The sequence below is a fragment of the Apteryx mantelli genome, chromosome 12 (genome assembly GCF_036417845.1).
Source record: "Apteryx mantelli isolate bAptMan1 chromosome 12, bAptMan1.hap1, whole genome shotgun sequence".
In the NCBI taxonomy this organism is placed as follows: Eukaryota; Metazoa; Chordata; class Aves; order Apterygiformes; family Apterygidae; genus Apteryx; species Apteryx mantelli.
In genome coordinates this window covers 8,609,093-8,624,798 of record NC_089989.1, presented here as the reverse complement: position 1 = coordinate 8,624,798, position 15,706 = coordinate 8,609,093, and the positions used below count along the sequence as shown (strand labels likewise).

Genomic DNA, 15,706 nt, shown 5'->3' with positions numbered 1-15,706 from the left:
CAAAAAACATGCAAACAAAAGTGAGAAGAATCTTACACCTACAATAACAACTTTATTTACGGTGACAGAAGAAAATATATTTTCAGGTATAAGATATTTTTAGTCTCAATCTGTTTGACAGTTTTATTGAAAGTTTTCTTCAAAGCATACAGCATTTCCGTAGAACAAAATAATTCCAGGTACTGTCTTGTAATTTAACATCAGAAGGGTAGATGTTACGGGAATAGGTAAAAATAGCACTAGTGAACATGCCAAAGTAGAGTCTTTCCACTATATGGCCACTGCTTAGATTGCAACATCAGCTGGCTCTCTTTTTATAACCTCTTGATTGCCAATGAGCAAGTTACACAGGCAACTTAAAAGGTTTGAGAAAAGTAAGAGTAAGCTCTGGAACTCACTTTCAGCTGAAATCAATCCACTGTATCACGCTGACATGAACACTTTGTTTCAGCATGCTATTATTGCCTGTGTAAGCTTTATACTCACTTCTACATCATTTAACACATATGAATGATGTAATTCAGAATAGGGTTTATTTTTTGTTAAATGTCAGCATAAATTTAGAGGGTTGTACACTTTCTTGTTTCTTTTGGCTGCAACACACTCTGGACGCTAGCTTGGCTACTAAATTCTCCCCACAGCTGCACACGTGCCATCCTCCTATGAACCTGTTTTTGGCCAAATTCTGCATGTGCACCCTCCTCTCTATTCCACCCACCCTGGAACAGCCATTCCATCACATCTGAATGTGAGATTTCTTTTTCCATGCTTCCACATAAAGATAACATCAATCACAATATGAACTTTTAAAACTCTTAAGATCAGTGATCAAGCAGAAATACTGTTTTGCTAAAAGAAATTCATGCTCTTTATAGACAGTAGCTTGACTTACAGATGATTGAAATTGCTCAGCTTTCTAATTAGGTTCAAGGGAAACCAGTATCCTCCTTATCTACACCACCACAAACAGGTTTCTGCCTGTTCATGCCTACATATTGGTATCGACTGGAAATAGCTTTCAAAAGTTATTGGGGTGGGGGGCACAGGTAGGCAAAGAAACATATAAAAAGGTATAATATCACTTAGCTTGCACAAAGTTATTACATTTTTTCCTCATTCTGAGAAAAATGGAATGAACATCAATGTATTTAAAACTGCTAAAGTTTGAAAGTTCTGCCACAATGAAAATTATTTGTTTCTTATTTGCGCACAATGGCCCAGCATTGTAAGTTTGTATAAAAATATATACATAGGTCTGAAGTAAGTTCAGAAGTAGAAAGAGTTCAGACACATTTGACATGCTTAATCTGTATGCATGTTTTACAATACAGGTTCTACAAAGATCTGTAAAATTACAACAAGAAAAGTGCACAAATAAAGAAGTGATTAAAAAAAAAAAGCAGATATCTTAATGGTCTTCTGGAGTAGATTAGACCTGAAGGAATTCAAATTCTACCAGAGATTATTAAAAAAGGGAAAACGCTTAGCTGACGATAATCTTGGAATTGACAATTGCTAGGTAAATGCTAAATCTCTGGAATTTTAAGGCAGATTTTATAGAATTTGAAATTACAGCCTGTCACAAATGTGATCAACTTTCAGTGAAAGGTGTAAAAAAAAAAAAAAAAAAAAAAAGACACCTCCAAATTAAATTGCTACTGTGTATCAAAATACACCCTTTCAACTGGAAGGTAGTTTAGATGTAACAGCCTCTTTCCTCTCAACATCTAGTGAAATTAAAATCTGCCTTGCTGATTTTTTCTTTTACATGAAAGTTATAAAGATACATTATCCCCAAATGATTTTCATAGGAAATAAAATAAATAGCATATTTGTAGCAATACATTAGAAATTTTAAAAATAAAAAAGGAGTATTAACTAGTATTTTTTCTTCCCAGCAACACTGCCACCATTGAAGCTTTCAGTCTAATGGTCTTCCCTACATTTCTACAATGTTCTGTTACTCTGCAGGACTATTCCTCTGTGTTCCTCCATAGGAAATTTCTGTAACAATTCCATGCAACTAAAAAGCAGTATGCATATCTTCACCTTTTTCACCATGCTTCCCTTCAGTTTCACCAAGAAATTCATGGGCAAAGTATCACACTGGGTTTCTTCTAAACAGAGAACATTTTGGAAGAAAGCAAAAAGGCCAATCATCCATTTGTCCCTCAAGCAGTCACAGTATTTGCAAGGAAGGTGGCAGGGGGCGATGAAAGGAAACACGCTTCATCACGGCAGGGGTAGGAAGAGAGAAGTGGAGAGACAGTAGTGCCTTTTGTGGTTCTCTGATAGACTGAAAAGACCTTTCTAGAGATTGTTGAAGGTGTGACCAGACTTCGAGCAAACATAATATGCACATTTTTAAATGGTTGAAAATAAAACAAGAAAGTGGACTATGCAAAAAGAATATCAAATTATTGATAGAGGTGACAGAGACATTCACTATAAGCAAATAATTAGCAAAATAAAAGAAAAAATACAGAAAAACAAAAAGGCAGCTTAGTCATATATTGAAGTTTCTCAGTATAGACTTAAATTGTTAGCCCTAAAAACGTACAAAGGCAAATTTGTTCTAGTAGAGCATGCTACCTTGTATCTCACTCTTGCCCGTCTCTCCAGCTAGGTGTTCGTACAACACCCATTTTCAGAACTGTAGCTTGTTCTCTAGTGAAAAAAATTTATGTAACAAAAGAATATAATGGGGGCTTAGAGCCATTTTTTAAAGTCTAAACCTCTGAGCCAGCTTTAATTAACATGGTTAACCCCATGCCACACCCAGCTGCAAGTCAGTGAAGCAACCTCCCTCTAGTTTGTGAACTAAAAATATACAAGATGTCCCAACTGCTCTTAACCAATACTACGTATTTCAATTGGAATGCAATATTAATTAACACCTTTTGTCAGCTGTTTGTCAGAAATGAAATATTTTAGGGTCAAACCAATAGCAACTATGCAGTGTAAGCTGAAATCTGAAATGAAGCAATATAACACAGTAGTAAGAGAAAATAGGCAGCACTGCAGAATGCAAGCCAGCATCTGCAGAGCACCACAACGCAGCAAGTGAAACGATTCTGCAGAGCAATGCAACCAAGGAGAACAACAACAACAAAGGGTCGATGTCAGAAGACCTGGAGCTACGGGTCCCGTTTTCAGGGTTTTCAGATATGTGAAAGAAAAAAAGCCAAGATCACTTACACACTCACCACATTCACACTTTACTTGAAAAGCAATTCAAAAACTCTTTTGCCTGAAGTTAAAGCTGATCAGCTGTGATTTAGCTCTGCTTCATTTATGCACGTATGCAGGATTCATTTAGAACATGCATAAGAGAAATGGCAGAATACAGACACACCTGCAACTGCAAACAAATCCAGTGACCTGGATTTGCCATTGCATTGTTCTATAAGAATCCAAAGTTTTTCTACGTTATAACCTTAACCTTATGTCATTCCCCACAAGGAAGCAAAAAAACTTTGGAAAAAATAAAATTCAACTGCATTGACTATGTCACCTAAAGCCCTGAAAAAAGAATACCCACTTATGTAAACATTGTTTAATATCTGTTATAATTCTGACCTCTAAAGTCTGCCACGAACATGCTTTACACATTTACAAATTACTTAAGAACAGTGTTTTGTTTATTCTCATCTACTGTATGCATTGCAGCATTTCAGTACACAAGATGACCATATTATATTAAACTGTAAAAGGTCAGTGAGCACTGCTGCAGTAAAATCAACTTTGTGTGAAACAGATGACATTTATAGTACAAACACAATATTCAAGTCACTAGAGGAGTAAATGTGTGCCAGCTGCTTTTCAAAGCACAACTGTTATTTACAAAAACGTATGCAGTAGTGTATGCAGTAAGAGCCAACAGACCATTGAAAATTAACTGTTCATAGAACTTTGTCCAAAACACTTTCTTTTCAGAAAGTTCAGAACAGGAACATCACTAAATACATAACTATATTACCAATACAGAAAACCATTCAAAGCATTATATTATGTCTCAAAATTAAAGAGCCAATGCTTGTTCATTGCTAAAATACCTTGTTAATTTGTCATAAAGGTAGCATTTTTACCTGATTTCCTACTATTATATCAACTCTTCTTCCAACTAACTTCCCCAGCTGACAGAAGGTTTCCACATCCATATTCAGTACATAATGATTTTCTAATTTAGAAGAAATAGCAAATATATTTCATAACAGAAAATACATAAGGCTTTTGGATAAACAATTATTGTATCAAATTGTTGCAATGAAGCTGTAAACATGTCTGCTCACTTACAAATTAAACTTACCTAAAACACTGACTTAAATCATGCTTAAATTATCATGCTTGAAATTTTAGTTAAATCACACATTTTAATCTTGCTTTGACTATCTATTTTTGTTACTTTCTCCAAATAAAGATAATTTTGACTTATGCAATGTGGTATTTTTACAAGAAATAGAATGCTCTCTTATATTTCTCCTCACGCAGTTGCACAGTCTTTAGATTTCTGTATTTTTATTAGTTAGAAGATGGTCCATGAACATATTTCTTACAACACAATCATTCCTTTCAGCTGCAAGCTGCATCTTCATGGAAGTTATTGAAACTAAACTGCACAAAATATATTAGCTTTGTTTCCTAAGCAAACTAGCCTTAAATGATTGTGCTATCCAGATGTCCTCCTTCCTCTCCTCCAATAACTCTTGGGCGTATTAGCTTATTTCAACTAAACAGCTAGGTAGAGGCATCAAGGATATGAAATTCCCACAGGCTATGGAAATAGGAAGAAGCCAGAGTGTGGAGGAACTGTCTCCTCGCCTCTTCATCAGCGGGCACAGCACAAACTTTCGGTGTGCCAGCTGCAACAGCCGATCACCACGTGACTAAACCAACCTGAGCAAACTCCCTCTTGCCTGGCTGGCAGGCTAAAAAGGTAGGCAAGAAACATGTTAAGAGATGGAGAAGAGGAGCAGAAAAGAGCTGGAAGGTGTTTAAGTAAGGCAAAATTGAAGACAGGAGCCAGGGGTACTAGCGGTATTACAAAGCTGTGGCAAAGGGAATGACTGAAGGTATCATGGAAGGGAAAGATGATATGTTTGCAGTAGAGATGATCAGAGATCCAAATACAAATCCGTATAAAACTAAGCTTCATTTGCTCACATAACTTTATTAGGAAAATAAAAATAATTTAAACATTTGTATACATAATACAAACGTGAGTTTATCAGCACAACTCTTGCATTTGAAACTAACTGATTAAAGACTTATTTATACATAGTAATTTCAACCAAGAGCTTCTGGTTCCCATCTCCTGCAAAATTTTAGAACCAACAACTCTCATCATCACACACTTAATCTGTTTTCAAAGACTGAAAACAAGGAAAACTTGTTTTTTCCTCAACTCCTGGTTTCTCAACAGTGAATGAGCCAAATAAATAAACCAGGGGGAGGAGGGGAGTATATGTCCCAGAAGAAACTAGTGCTGATTTAGCATACCAAGAAATGCTGACCAATGACTTCCGTGGGTCATGTTTGTGGTTTATAAAATATGAGTTATTTTAATAAGCTATAGTAAGTTTAGGCCTTGAGACAGCAGTAAACTTCATATTTAATTTGAATAGACTCTGTTGTTGTTAAAAAAAATAAAAAGGGAAAATTGTATGTACACATCAAAAGCATCAACTGAAAAAAACAACATTTATATCTTCTTTGGAAAAAATAGCACATTTTCTCTGCTACTTTCAGATTTTCTTCCAAAGCAGGTTAGTCAGCAGTGTTGCACAATAGATTGTCCAGTCTCGAAGATATTAAGTACGGCAACAAATCACCCAAAAAACAATTCCAGATTTTTGAAAGCACCACTACTCCAACTCAAGTAAGCTAGTCCTCTTCTGATTTAACAATCCAAGATTAAATTGCTTAACAGATCAGTCAAATGTTGATCCATCTCATGAAAATAAATACAGATCCGCATATTTTTATGATAAATTGTAGCCTTAGGGTTTGCCTACAGAAAATACTCATCAAGACAAACTAAATTAAAGCCACTTCCATTCTGAATGGGAGACCACAGAAAGATTTAACTGAACCATTTGAAAGTCACACTCAAATTCATCAGTTCAGTCTTTTCTTCTGCACCTACACTGTTGACAAGCCCTAAAGGATGAGCACGTTCACTTACACAGTATCCTGGTTTTGCTCAATACAACGATCCATTAGGGAATACCTGGAGGTGGGTTTTTCAGAAGTTTTAAAATTAAAAATAAATAAATAAATAAATAAAAATTTGCACAAAACTATTTTCAGGTATTTCAAGTTAGCTCGAGTTTTTGTGGAATTTTAGGTTTATTCCATTATACTTGCTTCTTCTTCTGCATACCTGTGACAACCTCCAACTGCCTCTGGACTACACATCCTGCTGTGGCAATTCCCTTACGGCTGTTTCTGAGGTCTCATTGTGCCAGGTAAGCTCCCTGTACTTACAGATGTCACTTGAAGGGTAACAGTTAAAAAAAAAAAAAAAAATCACAGAAATCATTTTGTCTGATCTAGGCAAGATGAACAATGGGCAAGAGCTGCTATTAGTAAAAGCAGGTTATTTTTGTGTACATTTGGACCGCAGATAAGCGGAGTCCAGGAACAGCATGATCCCAGAGCACCGGCTCTGGGGTTACACCATGTCTACACGGCAAAGTTCTAACAGCTTAGGAGAAATCGGTCAACTAGAGGAACTTACTCCAGTTTTAAAACGTGTTATTTAAACTGAACCTAGATCGGAAAAAAATAATAATAATCACGCACGCAGCCCAAAGTGGAGCACGCCTAAAGAGAGCGCATTCAGTTATGCTAATACGACTTAAACACATTTTCCGTTTTCGATTCAGAAAACAGCAGATCAAAGCGAGAGGACGGCGAGCGAGTCCCCGCCGGCAGCGCAGGAGGCCGCGGCTGCCAGCGGGGCAGCAGAGCCGCCGCCGCCGGGATGAGCGGGGCGGGGGGCGCCCGGGGCGGGGGGCGCCCGGCGGCGACGGGCGGGACGCGCCCCCCCCGCCGCCGTCTCCCCAGGGGCGGCCGCGGCGCTGACAGCGGGGGGGGGGGGGGCACCTCCCCCTTCACCTGACCCGCCGCCGCGGCGCCCGCCCCGCTCGCGTCTCCCGCGCCGCCGCCGCCTCGCCTCCCCTCCCCCCGCCCCGGCCGCCTGGGCCCCTTCCCCGCTGCCCGGCCGCGCCGCCGCTCGACGCCCCGCAGCGGGAGCCCCCTGACGGCCCCGCCGGAGAGGTAGCGCGCCCCGGGCGAGCCGCGACCCGCAGGTACGGAGCCCGCCGATCCCCCCCGCCCCCGCCCCGCCGCCTGTCAGCGGGAGCGCGGCCGCCCGCGCGGCCGAGGCGGCGGCGGTTCCGCGTCCCCGGGGCTCAGCCACCGCCGGGAGCCGCCGGCTCGCTCCAGGCGCAGCCCCCCAGAAAGGGCGAACCGAGGAGAAAGGGCAGAGCAGGCAGCCCTCCTTCTCCCTCGTCCCCTGCCGCTCACCGGCCCGGTCCTGCCCCTACCTGTGTCACTCCCTCCCGGCGGCTCCCTCCGGGCCCGGGTCTCGCTCGGCGCCGTTCGTTTCGTTCCTCATCTAAAATGGCGGCCTCACACTCAGCGAGACATTTATCCTCGGCTCATCGATCCGTCGGCGCTCGGCTCCTTCCCTTTCGCCTGTCTCTCCTTCCCCCCCGTCCTCCTCATCCCCTCCTTTCGGCCTGAGCGCGGAGCGCCGAGCTATCGATAGGCCCTGCCCCTACCCGCCACCCCCCTTGAGCGCCGCCATTTGGGAGCCGCGAGCGCGGCGCCGCCGCCTGTCCTGGCCGAGCCGCCGGGCTGGGGCGGGGGGAGGCGGCTGCCTCCGCCCCTCTGCTTCCCCCGCCCCTTCTCCGGAGCCCGGTGGCGGCGAAGGCACCCTGCCGCCGCGCCGAGGCGCTTCCCTTGCGGCCGCGCCGGGGAGCGGAGCGGCGCCGTCGCTGAGGAGCGGCCGCGCCGTGCAGCCGCTTTCCCGCCGGCGGGGCCTGGCCCCGGCTGGACGGCGCTGCTTGCTCATTAGGTGACCAGCTGCCCCAGGCGCCCCGGCACTCGGTGAGGGGCTCGGCGGGGCGGGGCGGCCGCCCGCCGCGAGCGAGCGAGGTGCGCAGCTCCGGCTGGGGAAGCGGAGCCGCTTCCTCAGGGGAGCGGGCGGCCCGTGCTGGCGGGGCCGGGGCGGAAGGTGCCTGGCAGAGAAGAGCCCGAGCTGCCGCCGCGGGGCCTGCGGGGCACCTGGAACTGGGCCCTTCCGCGCCACGCTTTGGAAACGGGCGCTTCAGAGCAAGCGGCAGTCAGAGCTTCGTGGTCCCCAAACACAGCGTCTGAGGACAGCCATTGCAAAGGAAAGCAGTCCTCCTACAGCGCTTCTTAAAAGAGCACGCACGTTTGCATTTACAATCGTATAAGTTAAATTAATTGGTAATTAAATAAGTGCTTCTCTAAAAGGAGCCTCCAGCAAAATTCTCCCAGCCTTATTCGGAATTTCTCTACAGAGGAAGGCTTATTCTGATACAAACCAAGTCTTGAGTTCAGCTAAAGTCACAGTAACCTCACAGAGGCGTAGCAAGGGCAAGGAAAAAGCAGTACCGTTGGGCTTTTCTCTCTCAGCACCGAGTAAGAGTAAACATACAAAGTCTCTAGCTACTGCTGTCTTGCAGGAAGAGGTGTGGTTGCTAAGTAATAGCAGATTGAAATTGGGTTAGTAACCAAGAGCCCTAGAAGGCTGGAACAGAAATCCTCATGTCCCTAAAATACCGTGATTCAGTACTTGTGTGTTATTCCAGTGTACTCTAGAAGTTATCCACATACTCGAGTGTAACAAGGCCTTCAATTTAGAGGATATTGCTAAGAGAAAGATTTAACTAAACTTTTGTAGCACTTCTGTACCAGAATAAGGCTAACCACATAGAGATCTAAACTTTTATATTTTAAAAAGTGCTTATTCTCTTATTTTTCTTCTCCCCATTGCCATGGGCTCAGGCCTACCAAAAAATGCAAGACCAAGATGGTATCTACAGAGGACAAGATTTACAAATGTGAATCACACTCTTCAAATTCTCATAGAGTAGCTTTTCTCTCAAGCATCACATTTAAACCAAATGAGTCCTCTGATGCAGATACACAATTTACATGACTAGCAGGAGTCATATCCATGTATCTGACTACAAGAGTTGACCCAGGAGAAAAATAAAAGCTAAACACAAAGTAGTGTGTACAATGAGTTCACATGGCTTAAGACTAAGCTTGTCCATATGATATTGGGAACAGCAGTATAGATTTTGGCAATATATACAAAAGCACTTTAAGCACAGTAATGTAAAATATGAATAAGAACACGGCATGAGACAAAGTTTTAAAGGGGAGAAAAGAGGGATCCTGCAAGAAAAGAGAAAGTGGTTTTGACAGAAGGCCATTCATAAAATTAAATTTTCAAAAAAATAGAAGAATTATAGTCATGGAACAAATATAAATACGGAGGAAGCAATGCAAATTTTTAATTGCTAAACAACATAGTACTTGCAAAAATACATAATCATTACAAGAAAAAAACAGGGAGACTAAGCAAAAGAAACTCAAATAGCACAGCACAAAAGTAGAAGGAAAACAAAAATTGAACAAAACTTCCAAAATAAACTGGAACTTATTAGCATTCTTCATGGGGTTAATTTGTGCTATGTTTGTGTTTGGGGTTGGATTTACAATACATTTAACATATGTGAATGTCCTGGTATAATACTTTCAGTTGTCCAAGCATATAATCAGATCTTACATCTTCGCTCTCTGAAGTGTTTTTTACTTCTGTACAAAGCATTTTGACGAGTGATTAGAATGAGAGCCAGTACAACTAGGGTTTAGCATGGGCTAATGACAGCAACTGTTATGTCATATTGAAAAATTAGGCAGACTTGTCTAGTGGTTGTAGCCTTGGGAACTCCCTTGTGTCAAATGGCTGTGTCGCACTGGCAAAGTTATTGATAAAATTGGAGTAGATGATACTGATTGGTGATCTTTGACAAGTGTTTTGATACTGACTGCTGAAAAGAATCCTGTAAGAGTTAAAACTATTATTATTTATTCATTGTGGTTCAGTTTGCCATGCGCAATATTCATGCTTTCCCAATCTACTTAACTGGGATTACTTCAAGAGTCTCAAATAGTATAAAATGTTTCAAGTAACATCGTATGCACTTAATTGGATCTTTATTATATAAAATACATATAAGCTTCAGAAGAATGAGTAGCAAGAACTAAAACAAATAATGCTGGTATGGGGGGAGATATCTATGTGTGCACTTTCTTATGGAATTTTGGATATCAGATCTGGTTTACTCTTCAAGCCAAGAATTGCTACAGACAAACTTTGCCAGTTTATCCAGGGTTTTTAATCTGTGCTACATTCAAAGCACTGTACTTCTGCATGTTACTTTGGTTCATGCTATAAATTATTCATTTCACTGTGAGAATGCTTTTGAGTGAGAGAACATTACTTAGAAATTTAAGCTGTTAGACACAAAAGAAGTCCAAAGTACAGAGGCAATGAAGAAAGCAGCCTTGAACAAATCAAGCAGTAGCAATCTAAGAGTACCATTACAAACAAGGAATATCTTATTCTTATGACTATGGGTAAACTATTTATATTTTATAGTTTAGCTCAAAGACTTTTTTTATCCCCCCCATATCACTGAAGTGATCAAAGAAGAGGGGTGGGAATGTAATCTATAGTTTGTTTGTTTGTTTTCCTTGCATTGTAGAATTTAAATTGCATATGTGTTTATCTTTACAACAATAAGACTCTCATATATGAGGCAGTTAAAGCAGCAAACTTGTTTTGCTGGAATGGAAACTGTAGCATAGTCTGTTCACATTATTTTTGTTGTTTTATCCTGAACAAACTCTTAACTTTCATTTTATCCATATCCAACTAGATGTGGTTGCTATTGGGTTGGCTACAGTGCGTACCTTTTCTCCACTCTATTTTCAGCCAAATACTGAAGCTAAATCTTGGGAGTTTTTTTCTTTTTCTTATTAAAATAATAACTGACCTGCCATAGGAACAACACAAAAGACATCTTCCATAAAAAGCATCAGTCTATCATCAGTCATAGATTAAATGTGTAGCCACTTCCCCAAAAAGGCTGGATTCTGAAAATGGATCTATTTGGGCAATTCCTGCACTCAGGGAACTCAGTGGAAGTCAGTCGGGCTGTGCGAAGGGGTGATGTAGGCCCGGGTACCTGCAGAGTCTAGCTCCCAAAGGATTTCTTTTAGCACATCTTTGTCTCTGTGTAGTCAAGTCATGTGCTTACAATACAGAACAGATAGTCTGATATGAAACTTGTATATGCTGTTACTACTTTACACTTCACTGCAGTATCTATTTTTAAATTCACTTTCATTTATTTACTTCCAGAGTCAAGCCAATTTGTTTGAGTGCTATAAGACAGTTAAACTTTTGCTAAGCTCTTGGTATGTGTTCCCCCCCACACACTCCCCCTCCCCCCCCCCCACACACTTTATCACTTTAATTTGTGTTGGGGTCAATTTACTTGCTAAAGGCTGGTTTTCACAGCATTCACATCCTGAGACCCAATGCCTAAGGTAAATATATCATACTGCAGTTACCTCTACAATACTGCAAACAAATTTTGCCTCCGATTCATCACGACATTCTGTCTTTATACTGAAGTTACTTCCTTTATTTAAAAAAAAAAAAAAAGTGTTAACACTTCCACTTAAGAAATATGCTTATCACAAAACATACACAATTCCTTGTAGTGTCAAGGACTGTAGTCCTCTACAGACTTGTATATAACTTCTTCCAAATCAGATTCATCTCTAAAAGTATAATGCATCTATTAGGTATTCATATGCATATGAGTCTTGAATAGTCCATATATAAACTTAAAATTTGGGACAAAAACATCAAGCGTAACAAATTTTCAATGCAAGTTTTTGTGGAAACACTTCAGAGTAAAATCAAAACAAATTTTCATTAAGCCTGAGAGAAATAAACTAACTATTCTGAGAGTAGCAGCACTATAAAAAGTAAGCAATGATCTTTCACCAAAAGGAAAGGTGAAGTTAATTCCACTGATAGTCTTGCATGAAGCGTATGCTTAAATTTTTCAACAGACTGTCTACTAGTTTTCAGGCCTCCATATGCTCCTACTATAATTTATAGTATTGCAGCTATCCAGTGTCTCTGGGCTCGTTGTATGTAGTGTAGTGGAGAATTTCATCTTCTCCAATTTCAGTGCAATGCAACTTGCTTCTAGGAAAATCCAGAGGTGCTGTACCACCCCATCCAGTTCTCTCAAACTCTTCTCCAGACAGGAGGAGTTAAGTTGCATTATTATATTTCAGGTATTCATTCGCTTTATGTATTGCCAAGATTTAGTTTTCTTCTAACATGAAATGAAGCTGTGACACATAACAATGCTGGTCCTAACTTTGAAGCCTGGATTTTAAGTACAGGTCCTGGTTGCAGAAAATTGTTTGTCCCTGCTGTCTGACTCAGCCCATGTCTATTGACTCACTTTGCTGTTAACGTACCTTGGCTACGAGTTTGTTTGCAAAGGCAGTACAAACTGACTAAAATCACTCAAGCCATGTAGTTTCAAAGCGATCACTGTACAATTGCGTCTGGCAGATACAGTTGTATTTTATTAGGTCACCATAGCTGTTGTTGTTCCCTGTAATTAGAAATGCGGTCGAGGGATAGCAGTAAGGGTCTCAGTAGAAGGACTGAGTCTCTGGGTAACGTTCCTTTTGTCAGAGACAAAATTTAGGAAGTTTCAAAGAAGGGCATAAGACATACCTGATAAGTCAATTGGTATACCATTTTATAGTGAGAATACAAAAGCAGGAAAATCATTTTAGATTAATGTTTTATGAATTTAACATGGATATGCTGAACTGATGGGTGCCATCTGCACAGCGAATAAATATTCAGTTTGAATAAGCGATATATGAGCTCCAATAGAAAAAGAAATCCAGGCTTTTTTTTTTTTTTTTTTTTTTTTTGCTGTGTGAAGAACCATTCCTACTTCATAGAAAATAAATATAGCACTTTGATTTATACATGTATTCTATTTTTGAAACCTAACCAAACTGGTTTATTGGGTTTATTTTGACTTTCTGAAACAGTCTAACCACAATAAAAATATATCCAGAACTAGGTACTACAGTTTAAAAATAACAAATCATAAATAGCTCTTTCTTGACATACTGTTTTAGAACCTAACCTGAATATATAATTGCACAGCTGCAGAAGACTTTTTTTTTTTATTACACCTAATACAGAGCTACATAAAGAGATGGATCATCTGATTCAGAATGACCTCAGGTTATGCATTATTTTTGCTGTGCATGGACCATTTCTAGAGTGCACTGACTTTCCAGTTTTATATATGATTAATCATGAGTATCACATCAGTAGTGATAAAATTTTAAAATTGATGTATGTGTGCATATATGTATCTGACTGTTTCCGAGCGTGTATACATATGTTTAAAGCCAGAACTGCTAAATGAATGGAAGACAGGCAACAAAAGAAAATCAAGAACTTCCCTTTATCTTTTCATAGATCCTATTCATAGTGATTCTTCACGACAAAGCCAAGCTTTTTTAGAGTTTCAAAGGGAAACCTATTCTTGTTGTCGTATGTTGTCTATTGTGTACAGAAACACTCTTTAGGTTTTTCTTGACATCGCACTCAGCTTTTATCAAAGCTAGATTCTAAGAGACAAGGGATCAAAGCAGTCTAGGCAGCACGTCTAACAGCTTCCCAGCTGCTCTCCAGCACGCTATTCCCAGATAAAGCCAGACTCGTATAGGTAGAAGGTTATAAATACATTGAACCTTTGAATGATGCCAGATATTTCTGTCTAGCAGGAAGACAAACTGGAAGTCCATTTTAGCCCGTGTGCATACATTCATGTACCAAGAGAAAGAGACCTTTCATTTACTGGATTCTGTTATAAAAAGCTGGGCAAAGCACAAAAATAGTGTCTGGCATTAAGCACAATGCTGTTTATCCATTGTATTTCAAGTTCATCTTAAACAATCAGATGAACACAGATAGGTGATTAAAAGCATACATTACCTTTGGCAAATAAGCTAGCCTTTGATACTTTGTACATCAGTGTCAAATATAGCAACTTGTGCTTAGACAATTTAAAATTATGTTTTAAACGCATTTTTGTTAGTAGTGTCTGAAGTTATGACTACACTGAAGGGTTTTTATTATTGTGCTGGTTGAGCTTCATAGCTGTACCAGTACAAGTTTGTAACAAGTACTGTATACCAGCATGCCTTAAACAGATTTCAGAGCTAGACTAAGATGCCTTGGTGGAAGTTGCAGTGTATGGTGATGGGGCACAGCTCCATTACAGGTGCCATCAGTATTCTTGTCAGCAGCAGAATGCATCAATGGCTTTCACCCTATGAAGTTCTCTAGACCTATACACCAGTTTAGGTATGCAAATGCAGGCTTGGGAGAAATGTGTATATATATATGGGTAATTTAGTGTCTAGATTATAAAGGTGGGGGTATTTATTTGCCAGATATTTGATGTCATTTGTCAATTTATTTTTTTTTAAATACAAATTCATTTTTCCTTAGATTGGACAATGGTGTTCAGATTGATGATAAGCATCAGGGTCTGCCTGCAAAGGAAAGGTCAGTTTAATTATGTTTATCCTAATCCTATAACAAAAAGATGTTCATTTTGGTCTTATTTTTTATATATAGAAAAAAAATATTTTTGAAAGATAATAAAATAAAAAACAAAACAATGCCATGAACAAAACAACTAAATTAGTTCAACAGTAATTATCAAAGACATCAGGTCAAAGGAATGCAAACATACAAGTCTATTGCCATGCCTCACTCCAAAGCTCTAGTATGCTCTGTTAGTAGATGTGTTAAATCTTTCAGCAAATGCTGAGAAATCAGTATCGGCATGTCTGGTTGTACCTGAGTATCTTTAATACTTTAAAGATGGATATCTAATACTCAGATTTACTCAGATTAATTAATTCAAACATTCCTTAATTTCAAACATCTGGTGGAGACAGTAGCTTTCTATTAGCAACAAAATAGGTGAAATACAGGAATAAAGGCTTGCATAAATGGAAAAGTGCCATAACATTAAAAAAAAAAAAGAATAAAGAATAAAACTGATATCTCAGTAGTAATGTTTTTGCAAACAGTAGGGCTGTGTAAAAAAAAAATACATTTTTTTTGTGGAACAAAGTCCTATTTTTCCATAAAACAGATGTTGCTAACATCTTTGTGAGTTAGAATATTCTGATTCAGTGTTCACACAATAACTTTCAGACAGCAAATTCTTGTTGCCAATATATGATATATATTTGCTTGTAATTCCAACTTGGGGCTTGATGACCACTATTCTAGTTCTTTTATATACTCCAAGATATTACCTTAATTCTAACCCAAGTATTGCTTGCAGTATCACAGAGGTGCTTTATGATGGCCTCATGACAGTGTAATTGAAGTAAAGTTAAATCTTTCCTGGGGCAAGTAGGGTGAAAAACAAAAGCAGCACTGCTATCTAAGGAGGATGAACGGCTAAGACATCCCCCCAGGACACACTTGACAGATACTCCTCCTTTATGACTGCCT

At 39.8% G+C, this 15,706-nt stretch overlaps 2 protein-coding genes across 5 annotated transcripts in view; one reads left to right on the top strand and one right to left on the bottom strand.

The window, feature by feature from the left end:
• Positions 1-7,691, bottom strand: part of RAF1 (Raf-1 proto-oncogene, serine/threonine kinase) — a 48,051-nt gene extending 40,360 nt beyond the window's left edge. For 2 of the 4 annotated variants that reach the window (XM_067303840.1, XM_067303842.1), the window contains exon 1: positions 7,551-7,690. The gene's annotated coding sequence lies outside the window, so the exon portion shown is untranslated. Of the gene's footprint in view, positions 1-7,550 lie in introns of all 4 variants that reach the window. The other 2 variants (XM_067303841.1, XM_067303843.1) reach the window with 2 other exon arrangements.
• Positions 7,692-14,717: 7,026 nt separating this feature from the next.
• The window catches only part of CNBP (CCHC-type zinc finger nucleic acid binding protein), a 73,509-nt gene continuing 72,520 nt past the window's right edge, over positions 14,718-15,706 (top strand). Inside the window, exon 1 of the mRNA XM_067303849.1 lies at positions 14,718-14,740. The gene's annotated coding sequence lies outside the window, so the exon portion shown is untranslated. The remainder of the gene's footprint in view (positions 14,741-15,706) is intronic.